The sequence below is a fragment of the Pinus tabuliformis genome, chromosome J (genome assembly GCF_031772625.1).
Source record: "Pinus tabuliformis cultivar Carrire ecotype Pingquan chromosome J, CPIR1, whole genome shotgun sequence".
In the NCBI taxonomy this organism is placed as follows: Eukaryota; Viridiplantae; Streptophyta; class Pinopsida; order Pinales; family Pinaceae; genus Pinus; species Pinus tabuliformis.
Window position 1 is genome coordinate 174,488,462 of NC_142295.1, and position 19,510 is coordinate 174,507,971.

The following is a 19,510-nucleotide window of genomic DNA, read 5'->3' on the forward strand; positions in this document are numbered from 1 at the left end:
CCTCATAATGGAAAGATCGTAACTATAGACCAGCTAACTTACTTTTCATCTGACCCAGCCTCTTCTGAAAGTATTCAACATGTCGGCAAAACAACTATCCCGTATAAGGATGTTGGAGTAGGACTAGTTAAAGATTCTGGTTTACGAGGAACCTTTCCTTTTCCTCCTATCAACACATCATCTTCTACTGCAACCATTCATATGATTTCATCAGACACTATTGTTTATGATGATCCTTGGATCGTACCTTCCGAATCTGAGATAGATTCATTTGGTGATGTTATGCCTTTGAGTCCATATGAAATTGCATATCAGGCCGTGCAGTCGTTTTCTGACCCTTCCATAACCGAAATTGACTTAATGAATGTGGTCCATGAAGAATCACTTTCAACATCAAACTCAGATTCAACAACGTTTTCCGAACTTGTTCACACTGATGAGAAAATTTGTGAAATCCTGTGTGTTGATGATTTACCATGGGAAGATCTTCATCATAGATCTTCGTTTTTACCTGAGATTGATCGCTTTGAAAATGATTTTTCATCTATTTTTACGACTGAATATGTCAAGGAACCTCAGAATCCAATGAAAAATCCTGATTCTAAGTTAAATTTGGGAAACATTTCTCAAACTATTCCTATTGACATTTCGGTTAAGCCTGGAATTGTTGAAAACATTCATATAGGTGCCTCTTGTACGGAAAATGAAATTCAAACATATAAGGCCCTATTTCAAGAATTCCGCGACGTGTTTGCCTGGTCATATGAGGAAATGCCAGGAATTGACCCAACAATTGTTGTTCATGAAGTCAAAACTTACTCGGATGCTAAACCCGTCCGGCAACGTTTGCATCAGATCCACCTATGAAAAGTTGCTGCTATTAAAGAAGAAGTTGAAAAATTACTTAAAGTAGGTTTCATTTATCCAATTCCGTTAACGGATTGGGTATTGAATATTGTTCCCATTAACAAAAATCAAGGAACAACAAGAATATGTATCGATTATTGGGATATTAATCGAGCCTGTCCAAAAGACAATTACCCAACTCCCTATATCAATCAAATCATTGATGATTGTGCTGGCAGTGAAATATTCTCCTTCATGGATGGTTTTTCTGGATATAATCAAATAAATATTCTACCTGCTAATCAAGAAAAAATGACTTTCATTTGTCCATGGGGGACATTTGCTTATTGCAAATTACCTTTTGGGCTCACGAACGTCGGGGCAACTTTTCAAAGAGCCATGTCTTACGTGTTTCTTGACATCAAGCACATTGTGCAACCCTATCTTGATGATTTACCTGCTCATTCATTACATGAAGCTAATCATCTCATCCATTTACAAGCAATCTTTATGAGGTGTAGGCATTATCGAATTAGGTTGAATCCACACAAGTGTGTTTTCTATATAGAAACGGGTCGGTTACTGAGGTTTGTTTTTTCGAAAGCTGGCATTTGTGTCGATCCCTCGAAGGTTGAAGCTATTGTCAAATTGCCTCCTCCTTCGAGTCTTCGCCAACTCCAAAGTTTGCAAGGGAAAGAAAACTTTTTACGTCGATTAATTCCTAACTATGCCGAGATCACAAAGGGTTTTACCCGATTCTTGAAATAGAATACTCCATTCTTTTGGGATGAGATAGCTGACAAATCTTTTGATGCACTAAAACACGGGTTGACCCATGCACCGTTATTACATCCACCCAACTACAACTAGGACTACTTCTTATATCTTGCTGCCTCGCATTCCACCATTGGAATGGTGTTAGTTCAGGAAGATGAATTCAGTAGTGAACATGTGATATATTACCTTAGTCGAACTTTAAATCCAATTGAGCTAAAATATTCACATGTGGAGAAATTGGCATTGGAAGTTGTTCATGCTGTCCAACGTTTTTGTCATTACATTTTACTACGCAAAACTGCAACAATTTCCGATTACAACCCTATGATCTATATTTTAACCAGACAATTGCTAGGGGGCAAGTACTCCAAATGGATTGTGATCCTGCAGGAGTTCGACTTGGAATTTTGAAAGTCTAAGTCAAAGAAATATTTAGTTTTTACGGAGTTGATGTGTGACTTCCCACGTGCTGACACGGAAACTATGGCGGAGGAGCCCATTGTGGACGAATCCTTGTTTCTAATCAGCACTTTAGATCCATGGTATGGGGATATCATAGTTTATCTCCAAACCCAATCCCTTCGGCTAGAAATTTCAAGATCAGAACGTCGGAAAATATGATTCCAGTCCCAACAATTCAAATTTATTGGAGATACACTTTATCGTCATGGGGCGGACTCTATTTTCCGACATTGTTTAACTCATGAGGAAGCTGAAAGGGTTCTAAATGACTGTCACTCTGGAGCGTGTGGCGGTCATATGTCTGGGTTTGCCACAGCCCAAAAGATATTGTGTGCTGGCTATTTCTGGCCGTCTTTGTTTAAAGATTGTATTAACGCGGTCCGAAAATGCCATAACTGCCAAATTTTTGATCGAAAGATGCGTGCTCCACCTGCTCCTCTCCACCCAATAATTTCCGTCAGTCCTTTTGCAAAATGGTGTATCGATTTTATTACATGTAACCCTCACTCAGCCGGGGGGCATGCGTATATCATCCTTGCAGTAGATTATTTTACCAAGTGGGCCAAGGCGATGCCTACATTTGAGGCAGACGGCAAAACTGATGCGATTTTCGTGTTCAATCATATAATTCCTAGGTTTGGTGTTCCACAAGCGATTATCACTAATCATGGGCGTCATTTTTGAAATATTATGATGGCTGAACTTATAGTGCAACTCGGCTTGTGTCACGATAGTTCAACTCCATATTATCCACAGGCTAATGGTCTGGTTGAAGCCATCAACAAAGTTCTAGTCATCATGATCCGACGAATCATTGGGATTCATAGGTCGAATTGGCATAACATGCTATTTTCAGCGCTTTGGGCGTATCGAACCTCAGTAAAAACGTCAACCGGTTTCACTCCTTTCCAACTAGTTTACGGTTTGGAAGCTGTGTTACCCATTGAATGCGAAATCCCGTCATTGCAAATGGCCATAGAATTACTTCCAGCCACTTCCGAAGAGGAAAAACGTTTGTTGTACTTGGCTTAGCTAGATGAGAATCGACGTGATGCTGCATTAGCAATCGAAACTCATGCCAAACGTATTAAAGCTCAGTATGATCGAAATGTTACCCCTCGTAATTTTTCGGAAGGAGACCTAGTCTTATTGTATGATCAAGCAAATGATAAATTAGGCGCTGGAAAATTCGTACCCATGTGGCATGGTCCTTATGTTGTTAAGCAAAAGCCGGCAAAAGGGGCCTATAAATTGGTAGACTTTGACGGGGTCTCTTTAGGTAAACCCATAAATGGTCTTTACCAGAAGAGATATTATGCTTAAATATGGGTGTGGAGATTTTTAGTTAGGTTAGTTTTCTTTCTAGCTGTTGTGTTTTATATTAAAAAGTGTGCTTAGCTTAGAGAGTGTTTTTTGTCATCATTCCTGCTTATCTTGATTTTACTCTTCATATTGCGGATGTCGATGTCTCTCCAAACATACATTGGTTTTGCTGATGGTGCTTGTCGTAATACAAGGAACATTTCTTCCGCAGCTTGGGTTATCTATTTGCCCTCCGATGAGTTGGTATCTATGCATGGGGTAGGCCTTGGTCAAACAACGAACAACATTGCAGAGTATAGTGCAGTGATTGAATTATTATCTGAATCCATCTCATTTCGGATTCGGAGTTTGATAGTGAGGTTAGATTCTAAACTCGTTGTATTACAACTTAGTAGAGTATATGCCATTAGAAATCCAGTGTTATTGAGATTATTTATGAGAGTTCATCTCTTGGAATGTGAATTTTACTATATTGAATATCAGCATATTCCAAGATATTTAAATACATTAGCAGATGCAATTACTTCTCGAATGTTAAGTAGACATTTGCAATAATCATACAAGTAAATTAAAAAACATTCCATAACATGTTTTACAAGATAAGCCGGTAATAGTGATATAGTATAGCATAAAAGTGTGTCAAATATACATCGTATTCGATTATAGGTTGAAAAACACCTTATGATTGGCAAAAATGATAATACAAATAGTAAAAAATGTCATATGAGTCTACAACATGCGATCATCCTATCACTGGTGATGATCACGATAAGAAACAACTGTACGAGCCACCCTACAAAGGAACCTCCTGAAAGGTCCTGGGACCCCAATCACATAGCGTTGTAGCCTAAGAGGAATGTCATCTATGCTGGTCTTCAGAATGTTTGCTATCAAATGCTCTAGATGGCTCTCCAATTCAGCCAAGGGCTCTGTATATTTGTCATGTGGGGCTGGTGCTGCTGCAGCTGGTTGTTTCCTCTCATAGGGCCGGAGAGTGGCTGGTCACCGTGGACCTACATCTGCATTTGAAACTTTTACTATCAATTTTGGGATGAGATAAAAAAAAAAAAAAAAAAAAATTAGAAAATGTTGAAAATGATTTTACCCGAGTCATCCCATTGCTCTCCGGTGGAAAATCCATGTTTCAGTCACCACGATAATCTACCCCAGCATAAGGAAAGTCCTGAATAGAAAATACTTGGTTCTCCAACCAATGAAAATACTCAGGAGTGAACCGAACGACTTCTGTTCCCTCCTCAGAATGACGGGCCATAACTCCAACCCAACGCATCAGTTTGGGCTCTTGGGGAAGTCCAGCTCCAATGGTGAGATGTTGTGGGACCAGCATTGGGACCCTCTCTAGACCAAAGCTCACAACTAAAGCACCATATCCAAAGGTATTTAGTTGTCCGTTCTTTTCTCTAGTTAGTTGGCTTTTTATATTAGCCAAAACAGCCTCACACTGGTTGAAGATGGTGCCTCGAAAGCAGTCTACTGCCATCCGCATTTGGGATCCAGTGGCTACATGTAGTGCTGCGCTTCCACAGAGCCTAGTAACAGTAAACGCAATCACCTTAAGCTCAGGACGAGATATGGTTTTGATATCTATCCCTTTGTCTCTAGTTTCGTCATTACAAAACTCTAGCCAGAGGCTATCGACAGACTGGCCACCTGGCCTAGTCCCGAATAGAGTCAAATGTTCACCTCTCTTAGGCAAACCAGTCAAAAAGTAAATGTCTTCCGGCTCCATTTCAAGTTGGTGGCCACCAATAAAGAAGCACTGGTCCTGTATATTCCATCTGTCTACCAGCCACTACAAAAAGTCCACCTGGGCCCTCATGCCAGGTATGCCCCAGAATTTGTATAAACCGCATGCCTTCAATGCATCAATCGAAGGTTGATGATTAATCAAGGCAAGATCCACATCCTCATGCTCTCATTCCTGCCAATCAAGCATGATGTATACCCTACATTCAATAAAAAGGCGGATTAGAATATCTGAAATCAAAATTTTTGTGTCGAAATTGAAAAATTTACGTTTAAAAACCTTTGTTGCGGGGACTGCACCCTCTCTATTAGAGACAGTGCGCGGATCCGCACTTTGCCTTCATGGCAGGTGCGGACCCTTGACTTTTTTCCTTTTACGAAAAAGTCGGGGTCCGTAGGTTTCCTATGCTATGCCTGCGGACCCCCGCGCGTGGGTTTTTAACCTAAAAATTTCCTAAAAATCAAAATAAAGCCCTAAAAACAATTTTCAAATGGATGAAATGAAAGAGTATGATGATGTGGATTACCTGGAGGAGACGGCATTCGATTCCAATGGACGGATTTTCCACAATCTTCATGGGAAGTTTCTGACCAAAAGCTCTCTTTTCTCACTCTAAAGTCAAACGGTAAAAATGAATTTACAAAAGCCCTTTTTATAAGTTTTTAGAATAAATGAGTTTTTAATTTGTCTATTTTTCACTTTAAAGAGGTAACTTTTGAAGTGTTTTTATCCATTTTAGATAGGTATGAGTAATGTTTGATTTTTTGTGCAGGATAACGGATTTTTCAGGCAAAATTGGTCATTTTTGACAAAAAACATTAGAGTCACCTTTAAGCTCTTTTCTGACTCCTAAAACATGAAAATATTGCCGAGTTTTTCTTTTTAAGCTCATTAAAACGGAACTAAAAAGACGGTCCACTTACAGCCCTTTTCTGACCGTAAAAACATGAAAATATTGCCGGATTTTTGTTGTTTCAAATTCGATATTGGTTATAAAACGACGTGTCATTGGTCACTTTCTTACTTTTTTGGATCAAAGGCACTAATTATGAAAAGTACTCCTCGGTCGTAATGATCACGCGGTTCTCTCAAGTATTATTTTATACTTTTTCGGGCTTAGGAGACATAAATTTACGAAAAAGGACAACCATGGAGTCTTCTTAAGTTTTTTCAGACTCTCTAAAATTGAAAAACGGTGAGTTTCTCCTATATTGGACTCGCTAAAATTTAACAGTAAAGGACCTGTTCAATTACAAACAGGAGCGAGCCACTCCTTCTTAGGGTTTGAATTTAAACTAAGTTGGACTCATCTGAAGGATGAGCTTATAATCAAGCAAACGTTATCCTCCTCAAGCTTGTCAAAAATAAAAAGGTACTTGCCAGAAATGGTGGGGGAAAGAGAGAAAAGTGAGCCTGTTTGTCATACTTTGTAACCACTCTTGAACACGACACTTTTTATTCACCTAGGTTGGGAAATCCTTTGCCTAAAAGTTGATCAAACCATATTGAAAGTCTTCAGCCAGTTTCTGGGTATTAACTTTGGGTCAATTGTCAGCAAACCATCTACTGTGTCGTTATGTGTTCAAGAGGTTAGTGCAAATAAACCATTCATCTGCAAAATATCTATCATCCATCTTGACCATCCCTGAGTCAGTCCTTGCAGCTAAATTTCTTCAAACTTGATCTATGATTTCGTGTTGTGGGCTTGCCTACGATAGATCGCTTTCGATTGACTTTAGCTCATTATCTAGAAGGACGATCTAGAAATCGTCAGTACCTTGGGATATCCATGCCCCAATGGCAGGTTTCTCGCTTTCGACAATAGGTTGCATCATTGACCTTTGATCAAAGGATTCTGTGACATGTTCGACATCAACACATCTATTCGCATCTCATGGATTGTACTGAGTACTTTGAGAGCCATTGACATTACTAGTGGTTTCTCTCACACTTGTTAACAGTTTACATCATTGACTGGTAATCAAGTGGTTTCTACAATGTTTGACTTCGACACATTCATTCATATCGATAGAATCATACTATTTCGGGAAGTAGAAATCAAGACCCTGGATCTAGTTTCCACCATCCAAGCCACGAGGAATTTTTTATTCATTATACAGTGGACTATTCATAAACAGATGGCTGCATCCATACTGTGTCTACATGTGTCTATACCTGTGATGTATTACAAGATCATTCCTATATCAGAGCAGTAGTTAGTTTTCTAGTCAATTTTGTTCTGAGTATGGGAATGCCTACCTCAGGGATGATATGATCTCATATATATATTTTGCATTGAATGTTTTTACAGGTTCCAATCGGGCTCTCCACAAGATGATCCTCGAATTGATAAAGTACTTCACTCTTCTTAGATGATAAATGAAATCCTCATCTACTACAGACTTCGCACTTTAGGGGGCAATCTGTAACACAAAATATTGTCACCATGACTATTTGCAGTCAGTATGGGTCTATCATCATTCATATTGTCCTCCTTATCAAGTATCAAACCTCAGCTTTCATGTCAAGCTTTAAAAATGAGAGAAAGACTTTGAAAACCAATAAAGCTCTGGTTCCGCACTTTCTCTTACTGTTACCTGCGGTCCCGCACCCCTTGTTCATGTTACCTGTGGACCTGCCCGCTTTGTCTCTAAAGGAGTGGGTTCGGACCCCTGTGAAAGTAAAAAAGGCACAAGTTTATTCTTAAAAACTCACTTGTGGTTAATTCTGGATGATTCTAGAAGGAATCTTGACGTGGATGGTTCGCTCCTAGGTGGTTCATGAATCCCAAAACTAAAGGAGCTAATCCCTTGATGAGAGGAGCTTATCCCTTTGAAGGAGGGCTTTATCCCTTCGAAGGTGGACCTAGTAACTTCCCTCCATTGCACTATAAATTAAGGCATTGGGATGGTTGTTGGGGAGGATAGAAGATGAACATTTTTGAGGGTAAATGTTGTTGGAATTGAGACTTCCTAGTTAAGCTTGAGAGGATAGATTACATACCTTTTGGCTTCATTGGGAAGAGAGTGAAACTAGTCAAAGTAGAGGAGATTCTTGCTGGACCCTGGGAGGAGCTTGTACAGCATCAAGGCACCAAGGTTGTAAAGTTATTCTTTGATTAAAGTTAATACAATCAGATTCATTTTTCTCAAGAAATTGTCTTATATAGTTTGTTTCATGAATTCCTTGATCATCATGATAAATATGCTTTATTATATTGCCTTTTCAGGTGCTATTTAATGTGTGTGCTTGTTTGCGTTTGCAGATTCTTTACAAAGGAGCTCATTTGGATCAATGGAGCATGGCTTCCACAAACTTGCACTGGACCCAAGGTAGGCCTAAAACACTTGTTTTCCTTTATCTATAAATTGCATATTTAGAGAAAGATAGAATTTGTTTGGTTTGCTTGTTGCTAGATATCATTAGATACTAGGGAGGTCGGTCTTGTCCGCAAGAACAACTTATCCGGCGGACAGGAGTCTAAGGGGTCATAACAAAATCAGAGCCGACATAACAATAATAATGTAAGGGCAAAATAATAACAATAGTGGGCTTCTATGAGGCACAATAGTAACAATATGGGCACTATATGGGTACATCAATATAATAAGTGGGTTGTACTAATAACAATAAGGAGTTACACTAGTAGTATAGGGGCTTAACATGCCCCTCTCCTTCAAAAAGTGTTGTCCTCAATGCTTGAGTAGTTCTTGATGCTTATGTATAAAATTCTTGTCCTCCCATGTGGAATCTTCAGCGGGTAAGTTCTTCCACTTAATGACATACTCTGAAATTGATTGATTTTGTAGCTGTTGGGTTCTTGTTTCTGTGACTGCTCCAGGTTCCAATATGATTTTTCCTTCCTCTTCAATTTCTAGCAATATTGTTTGAATTGGGATCTTTTGCAACTTTTGAATAAGTGGCCATACTTATTCGTCCTTCTTCCATTCATCCCTTGATTTGTTTATCCAATCTGGTTGGATAATAGAAATAGCACAAAACAATGCTTCCACATCCTCATCCTTGAAGAGTCTTCCCATTCGGTAAGGTTGCCATTTTTTAAGTGCATGTAGTATTGCCAACATTTCCTTCTCATAAATAGCTTGCTCGAGATGTAGCAGTAAAAATACCCAATCACCTACATCAAAACATTTTTCACTACAATGTTGATCTACCTGTTGTTTCGTTTGATTTTGCACCGAAGTGGCATTATCCTTTAAAAGTTGGAGAACTTGTTGTTGATGCTCGATGTGATCTTTCACTGCTTGAACCTTTTTCTTCTTGATATGTCCTTCAATCTCTAGAGTTTGAGGAGTGGTAATTTCTTCCAATCCTTTACAAGATATGGTCGGATTCATTTCTTGATGCTCGATGTGATCTTTCACTTCTTGAACATTTTTCTTCTTGATATGTCCTTCTATCTTGATAGTTTGAGGAGTGGTAGTTTCGATCAATGAATTACAAGATATGGTTGGATTCATTTCTTCTTTCTCAATGTTATCTTTCACTTCTTGCACCTTTTTCTTCTTGATATGTCCTTCTATCTTGAGAGTTTGAGGAGTGGTAATTCTTGCCAATGCTTTACAAGATATTGTTTTATTCATTTCTTCTTTCTCTGGGTTGGGGTCCTGGCGTATATCTTCTTCTTTTGATGTTTTTTGATCCTTTTCTTCCTCCTCTTCATATTCTATGTAAAATAATTTCCTCTCAGCACACTTATGACCTTTAGTGCATTTGCTATTACAATTGTAACAAAGCCCTTTTTCTCTTTTTTATTCCAATTGTTGTGGTGTAACCCTTGTAGGTTGTGGAAGGCTAGGAGAAACAACACTTCCATATTTATTGTTGTGAGGGGTATGCTTCCTGGTTTCCATAATTTTGCTTTCCACTATGTCACAAAGCCCTTTTACTCTTTCCAATTGTTGTGGTGTTGCTCTAAAGAAGGTGTTGCTCTTTGTATCCTCATAATGTGCTATCATTTCCTCCATGAAAATTGACCACGTAACAAGTTGTTTACGAGAACAAAGGCCTTCATACCATAAAAATTGATCTGGTTCTAAATATGAAGATGCAATACATACCTTTTGTAACAGTGGTACACCATGTACATCAAAATATTGCTCCATCTAAAGTATCCAATTTACCAGATCCTTGCCATCAAACTTCCTCATCTTGCTTTTTCTTGATTTCAGGAGCTCAATCTTAAAACGATTGTAACTCTGTACTTTCAGATCTTTAAGTTTTGAATTGCGACCTATAGTAGCCCTTTGTGTCCTTGTTCCAATGCCACCAGTTTGATCCAAATTGGATTCTCCAAGAAAGAGTTAATGACAATCTCCCACAGTGACCTGATTATAGACTAGTTCAGTAGAGTGAACTTGTACGACATGACACGTGTCCTTGTTTCAACCTTTGGCTTTGAAAAATATATATAAGAAACTACAGTATGTCCTCTTTCTTTACTTTCTTACGAAATTTCAATCCGATGCTCAGAGAAAAAGTTATGACGATTTTCCCCAGGTCACCTGTTTGGAATGTAATTCAGGAGTCTGCAAAAAGACCAATTTCCTCAGATCATATCTCCGCAAATATAGCGTGAAAAGCTCTGAAATTTGGATCTGAGATTCATCGTGATTTCTTCTCAAATGGGTTTTTGTTTTAGCTTCTGAAATGTCGCAGAAGAAAATTTATAGTGAAAATGCGACGATGACCTGTTTGGAGCAGTGAAACCCTAGAATCCAAAGCTCCGATACCAAGTTATGAAACCATCTTAAGAAAAGATAGAAAATATAGATCAACACCTTAGAATTCAGCCTCTTCGAGGGGGAAACCTCCTTTACATTACATAAATGAACAATTCTTGGATGATACAAATGAAAAGACCTCGTTTCTATATATAGTAGTCTAAGGGGTCATAACATAATCAGAGCCGACATAACAATAATAATGTAAGGTCACAATAATAACAATAGCAGGCTTCTATGGGGCACAATAGTAACAATATGGGCACTACATGGGTACATCAATATAATAAGTGGGTTGTACTAATAACAATAAGGTGTTACACTAGTAGTATAGGGGCCTAACATCTCCTCTATTCAAGTATCTTCTATCTGTGGCTCAAAACAGAGATAGATTTCTCCTAATCATACCCCAAAACAAATCCACAAACATATGGTCTTCTACTCGGCCCTACTGAATGGTGACAGAGGCATCCAAATAGTGGAAAAGAGGCCTCAACTATCCCTCTTCTCCTTCACTTGAATCTTCCCTTGCTTGTGGCCCAAACATAGGCTATCTTCATGATTTTGTTTCCTTTGTGTTCCTCACTTGGATGTATCAAATAACTCCAAAGTCACCTCTTATTTATATCCAAAAAGAGGGATCCATAAAATGATAAAGAGAGGGTTACCAACCTTTCAAGAAGCCCCTCAACAACTAGGCTGACTTGACCAAACCCACACTCTACATTCATATATTAATTTATCTTCAACTACATCACAAAATACGATCATTTTTTATGCATCGTATTCATCTCGATGTGCATTATCATCCCCATGCATCACGTATCGAAATCGTGTCACAGATCCACACCCACATCCTTTTGTGAAAATCCCACAAGCTTAGGTTTCAGACCTAAAAGTGATTTTGTGGTCCTCAAGCCTCTAAACCCCAAACCCTAGGGCTTGGAGTACCTCCCAAGCTACCAAAAATCACCAATTTCCAAATATATTCTTGCAATGGTAAATAAACCTTTTTCTATTCTTTTGAGGTACATCTTTTCGCATTTTCCCAAAGTGTTTCCAATCTCTTCTAGTACCTTTCGTTCCAAAATGGGAGGGGGAGGTGTGGTACCCTCACCCATACCAGAAATGTTGAGGCCGCCATTTTTGGGTCATCAGAATATGGAAACTAATGGCTAATGAATAGCCCACCTCTACCCTAGAACCAACGACTATCATTCAGTACTTTGTGTAGGTCTTCCCACATTTAAAATTGGACAATAAAATAACCTTTGGAACATAATTAGATGTCATAGTTTGGGGTGGAGGATGAAAAAACCCACTGATATATCTCAATTTATTTATGCTAGAAACCATTAAAATGACATCTCAATGCTTTCTATTATAGAGAAGAAAAAAACATTTACCTCTAGAAAACTAACCTCCATTTCTGAGGCATGTTTCATTTGTTCTAGAATGTAGTGTCTTAGGATGGACTAAGGTTGATCTACTAGAAAATAGGTGTTTCCTTTTGTTGCATCCTTGTAGGAAGTAGATCCCCTTGTGTTTTTTATTCAAGGGGCTCCTCCTCATATCCTCATGTTCGAGGTTATGATGGAATTTATTGAGATGTGCTAGTCCCTCAGTTGACATGAATGCTAAAAACACTTCTCTTCAAAAGGAAGTCATTGGGTATAAATAGGGATATGTAACCTAGTTTATATGGGCTTCTTCATGTTTCCCACTAATTTTGAATGCTTTATCTGAAGAAGGGAGGACATCCCATTTACATTTGTAATGAAAATACGAAAACTTTTCTTGAATGACTCTTCTAGTCTAGTGTGCAACTCAGACCTATAAGAGAAAATGGAAAATTCATATGTCGGAAAAAATTTTATGCGCAAAGGCTGCACCTTCATCAAAGACCATATTTCTATCATACTTGTGTGGTCGGATGAACAAAAAGCATAATTAAAGAGGTATTCATGCCACAACCCTACTCTAACACAAAAAACTATAGTTTTGACATACCAGAGGAGTAAATATCATTCAAACTTTTCATCAAATCCTTTGCTAACCTCCTTCCACCTTACAAATTTATTTTTCTTATTTGTTAGTGTGAGCTCTAGCACCCCTCGACTTTCAGTGCTGCAACATTGAAACCACCATTCCCATGCAACATTTTCCTTGACTGGATGCAAGTTTTGCTTCTTCAAACTCCTCTTCTAAAAACAGATGATAAATCTAGATAGAAAAGGGCCAATATAGAAGCCAACTCGAATCAGGCAATTTTATGCTATTGTGTATTCTCTAGTAGCCATGCCAGGCCATAATTCTTCCATCTGAGTGAGCTTAAAGACTTCATCAAGTAAAATATTGGCATCATAATCCACCTCCCTAAGCCTAAAAGCAGTGCACATGGGCATGCAGGTTAATTATGGTCTTGTTTCTTAAGTTTCAAAAACTTGAATAGAGGAAAAAGGCTCCTAAAATATTAATGCAGTCAAAGTCATGCCATTTCTAGGTAGATTAGTGTTTAGGGTATGAATATTGGTTGATGAGTTCATCAGTTTTCCTTCTCTCTCATGTCTCCTTGAACCTTTAATAAATATTAAAATATGAATATATTAATATTGAAATCAATTAGTATCAATATTGGTGGAAGCATTAATATAAGTAAAAGCATATTTATATCAACATTAGTATACTAAAATATTAAGAAAAGTAAAATAATTAAAACATTGTAATTGTTATGAACATTTTAAATATTATTATATACTAATAAATTGTATGAAAAATAATAACATTATTATATAATGCACTAAATAGTATGTTAGTATTGAAATGTTGCAATAACGCTTTAATATTTATATACATATTAATTTTTCTTACAGATCTAAGAAGTAATATTAGTATACCAATACAATAATATTACATTCAATATTAATATTCTATTATTAATGCTAAAATTAATGAGAAACAAAGAATGAACGACTAAGTAGTAACATTATAAACAACGAAGGAGTGAAAAAGAGAAACAAATTGTTGTGAAGAAAAATCAAAAGGAGAAGAAGGATAATGAAGACGCCGAAGAACATAAAAAATAAGAGAAAAATAAAAAGAACGTGTAAGGGTAAACCTACTAAAATTTTACATGTTTCTTATGTCAGATATTAAGGGGAGCGAGTTCTTTTTAATCTCTATACCTTCATCTGTATTCACTTGTTTGGGCACCTAATAATTTCTATTGCCTGTCTAATTTTATAGTTGAAATAGTGATCTTCTTTAGCCAAGATTTTCGCATCCTTTAAGAAAATGGGGTGCTTTATTGCAAGTGAGTGTTTTGCTAGTGTCAAGGTGTTTTGGCCACTGAGCTCTATATTAAGGCCCTTCTGATAATTCCTTATTTGTTTACTTGTTATATTAAGATTTTGTCTAGAACATTTCATGGTCCTATTTTATTTTAATTATTCTCTTTATCTCATACACACCCACACACACAAAGGTGACATAGTCTTACAATCATCAAATATGGTCTTGTATGTTGTGTTCATTGTAAAACTTCAAGATTATTATAATTACTAGTTTCTTATCAATTTAAGGTGTGAGGATCATAATATTTTCTATCAAATCATACAAACCTAGGTTTATTTATTTTGCTTCAAATAAGTTAACTTGGCATTTTCGCAATAGTTTTTTTTTGTGGAAAAGTTTAGATAGTGAAATTTGCATCATGTTGACACAAGCTCTTGGGAAAACATTAATTAAAATTTTATATATTGATTCTCTACAATTGAGAAGATATGATATGAGGAAGTTAGGGTTCCTAAATGCTCTTGAAATAAGTTTCAGACATGTCATTTTGTCATTTTTGGTATAACTTGTACTCCAGGATGTGTTAGATGGTGAAATTTGGAACATACTATGGCATGATCTGAGGGCATATCATATTAAAACATTAGAATTTTCTTCACTATATTTTATTAGATATAAATTATGGAGTTTAGGATTTAAGAAGCATCTTAAAATGCAATTCAAACATGTGAGATGGCCATTTTTGTTATAATGCTTTTATCGGATGCTTTAGATAACCAGATTTGAGAATGTTTCGAAGAGATCGCAAACAGAATCTAGTTCAAATTTCATATTTTGGTTCACTATACTATTACATAGTTTTGGAGATATACTCTCTACAAGTTAGGGTTTGTGAAGGTTCCTAAAGTTAGTTTCAAACAAGTGAACTCAGAATTTGTCCTATAACTCCTTTTTCTATTATACGTAAGACTATGAAATTTTTATAGAATTAAGAAGACATAATAAAGTTCCTCAAGTAAAAATTTCAAAATTATATGTAAATAATTCGTAATGTGTAAAGCTATACAAGCTTTGTATTGGGAAGAGGCCAAAAATAAGCAATTATTGGAAAGTTACCATAACATTCACTTGACACATAAAGATTTTGTTAGGCTTGTGAAATTGCGGAGAAAAAATATCAAAGTATTATAAACCAAAATTTTGGATTCAAAGTGGCCCAAATATTAGAGATATGTCAAGAAAATGGTCATTCATTCACGTATTATCCAGATTAAAGTTTTAAAGTACACAAATTACAAGTGTCATAACTTTTAATTAGAAGATAAATTTTATTTTGGGTGACTAAAAGTTGTTAAAAAGGAGAATTATTATTATTACTATTATTATTATTACTACTATCCCACATTCATTTGAGGAAATATTCAAAATATACTACACCAATTAAGCCTCCTTAAAAACTCATCCATTACATATGAAGGAAAAGAAGATATTAACTACTATGTAACCAATTTTGAAAGTCATTTATCACCATGACAAGAATAAATTAAAAGGGATATTGAATAAAATAATAAATGCAATTTAAGAAATGTATAAGAATATGAAACAAATGGAACAAAATATTATAGAAGTTGTCAATCGAAGTCTCCTTAAAATTGATAATGTTCCTAGTGAAATAATAAAGGAAACTAAGAAATGTATAAGAAGATGAAACAAATGGAACAAAATATTATAGAAGATATAAATGCAATTCTACTTAAAATTGATATTGTTCCTAGTGGAACTCATGAAAATAAGGGTAATCTTCAAGTTGAACAACTTGTCAATAATAAGAATTTTTTGAGTGGGTTTAACTATGATTGTGGAGCTACTCATGGATGGTTTCCTAAAGGTTTGAACCTTCCCAATGTTCAATTCTCATGTGACTGTGGAATGCGCCCAAACGGAGCATTGTGGAATTATAATAATACATCTTTTAAAAATAAAATTATTATAGTTTTTTAAACATTTAATTGCATATTTATTATTATATCATAATTTATATTATGAAATTATAATGAAAATGTATTCTAATTTTGCGTAGCCCATTATCCATATTAATATATTTCTATTGTGGTTCTAGAACTTCATTATGTTACCAGCAAAATTGTTAATTTCTTTGTGTACATTATCTATATTCATATATTTCAATTGTGGTTTTAGAAATTCATGATGTTACCAGCAGAATTGTTAGTTTCTTTGTCCATTACCTATGTTCAATTGTGGATCTAGTTACCAGCAAAATAGTTAGTTGCGTTCTCCATTGCCTACATTCAACTTTCAATTAGATTGCTTGATGTTACCAGAAAAATTGTTAGTTGCATTGTCCATTACCTACGGTCAACTTTCACTTAGATTGCTTTACCAGGTCTCCTGTACACCCCTTTTTTTTGTACATTATCTATATTCATATATTTCAATTGTGGGTTTAGAAATTCATGATGTTACCAGCAGAATTGTTAGTTGCTTTGTCATTACCTATGTTCAATTGTGGATCTAGTTACCAGCAAAATAGTTAGTTGCGTTTTCCATTACCTACATTCAACTTTCAATTAGATTGCTTGATGTTACCAAAAAAATTGTTAGTTTCATTGTCCATTACCTACGGTCAACTTTCACTTAGATTGCTTTACCAGGTCTCCAGTACACCCTTTTTTTGTGTACATTATCTATATTCATATATTTCAATTGTGGTTTTAGAAATTCATGATGTTACCAGCAGAATTGTTAGTTGCTTTGTCCATTACCTATGTTCAATTGTGGATCTAGTTAACATAAGAATTTTTGTCTGTCTAGAGACAATTTCATTTTTGTCTCTCCAAAGATAATTTCATTTTTATCTCTCTAGAGACAATAGTTAGAATTAAAGACATATTGTCTTTAAAAAGACAATGCTTTTGATCTTAACTATTGTCTCTCGAGAGACAATAAAAAATTACATTCAAAGATAATACATGATCACTTTTGTCTCTTTAGAGACAATATAAAATAATGAATCTAGAAAAATATCTCACCATTGAAATAAACCAATATTAAAAGTATTTAATTAAAAATAAACTACAATATCATTGATTAATTCATATTAGGACATAGTGGAATCGAACCACCAACCTCCTGCTTATAAAGCAGGTGCTCTACCATTGAGCTAGAACCCTTTAAAGAATTATGTGAGAATTATGGTAGTCCTTGAAATTGCATATATAGGCATTGATTTTAAAACTAGCAGTTGCACCAAGAAGTGCAAAGGAACGTCGATAAAAGTGGGAATGTGAAATTGCATATATAGGCATTCATTTTAAAACTAACAATTACATTGAGAGGTGCAAAGGAATGTCGATAGAAGTGGAAATTTGGAAGCCAACAAGCAAGTTAAATATATGGAAAGTGAAATTACATAAAATTCAAAGACACCATATCAATCCATTTTACCCCATCTTTCTTGCCCAATAAAAGTTTTGGAGTACCTATTCTAGCATTTTATAGGCTACTTGAAAAGAAAAAAAGAAAAAGACACAGAAACCACTGTGACCTGCAGCTAGAAATTTATCAACAATTGCAATCTTCTTGGAAGGTAGTAGGTCAATATTACTCCAAGCTTGAACTTTTCTTTTTTAAAACTTGGCTATTATCCATCTCCAACAACCAAATGTTGAAAAACTACAACTGAAACACTATTTATTGAAGGACCTGCCCAAATAAGAAATAGTCTCCCCAAGATTTATAAGCTTTCATTTATGATTCAGCCAAGTTGGGGAATGATTCAGCCAAGTAGGGGATTCATCTTGGCCAAAACAAAACCCTGATTTTTCCTTTCTAACAACTACTCTTGCTTCTTTTGCAAAAATGTCCCAGTAAAAATTAGTACCTTCCATAAACTGTTGAATCAATGAATGTGTTAAATTTGAGCCATCTGCAAAGTGGAAATTTGGGTATATTACAATACATATCCTGAAATTTGATATCATATGGATAACTTACATAAGGGAAATAATGAAAATATTTTACAAGTGGCGTTTCTGACACTGAATGTTAATTCTCCAACACCTTTATTAGAGGTAATAATACTTCAATATTTTCTCCAAAGAATATATAAAATTCAAATAATGAGGTGGAGATTGAACGTTACCTTTGAATTGGCGTTCATCACTCATTCTAACGACTAAAATGGCTATATATCAATGCATGTTTTGTACATAGTAAAAGTGGCCAGCTTTTAGGAGTTCTTTTTGGTGGACAAATTCTTGAACTAGCCTAGTGATCCTACAAGGGTGTGAAGGGCTTGACCTAACACTCAATCCATTCCCTACATTCCATCAACATCTAGGACCATTTTGTGATCTTTCTTCAAGCAAGTATGCAATCTTGCAAAATCTAAATATCTTCCTAAGATTGTATCTAGATATAACAAATCTTGTTGCTCTTTGCTTTTGTGTTCAACAAAGAGAAGCAAAGAAACAAAATTTAGAAAAAACTATATTCTATAATGGTAATTGTGTCCTCCATCTCCAGGTAACAAGATACTACAAATAAAAGAGAACAGTGGGGCATGAAACTAGATCACAATAGTGCTTGCCAACACCAAGGCTGGCACTACCAAGAAAATACAAGTTTACATTACCCATGTCTTCTTAGAAAGACTGGTTGGGCTTTGGGGATGCTAATAGAGGTCTCTAACAACATCTCACTAGACAGAATCTAGATGCAACAATCATGCACAAAACAAGTAAAACAAAATAGTTCAGCATGCTCAAACTTATATGTATTATTGGTAGTGAAGTGACATATCAATTTAAACATACCATCCCTTTAACAAGCTCCATTTGACCCCTCTTAGACGTATTCTCCAATAACCACTGCAGGTTCACAAAAGAAATGAAGATACCATAAGGGAGAAAATATATTGCTCCTCACCAAATCATTAACACACAAGCTAAAATCAACAATAAAATTTTGCATAATTAACTTCTTGTATTCTTCTGAAGTGAACACCATTCAATTAGAGATTTTTACCTCGGCGCAAAATACATGAACCCACTAGCCATCAGTAGTCCTCTTAAAACCACCACTCAAACCACCACATAGAGCACAGTTCATACCAAAACCAGGCATACCATGGCTAGCTACATTTGGACGCCTCATGCCTTGGAGTTGGTATTTCCAGTTTAAAGCTTCACATGGCTGACAATACCATCCTCCAAAAGAATTCCTTAAAATACCATAGTAATATTGGTGAACTGCTACCTGCAATATAATGTTGACA

The 19,510-nt window shown here is 36.0% G+C and overlaps 1 non-coding gene across 1 annotated transcript; it reads right to left on the reverse strand.

Annotated features, from left to right (window-relative positions):
• Positions 1-17,333: 17,333 nt before the first annotated feature.
• TRNAI-UAU (transfer RNA isoleucine (anticodon UAU)) lies at positions 17,334-17,405 on the reverse strand. The gene has a single exon. It is a non-coding gene; the product is annotated as a tRNA-Ile (tRNA).
• Between the last annotated feature and the right edge of the window lie 2,105 nt (positions 17,406-19,510).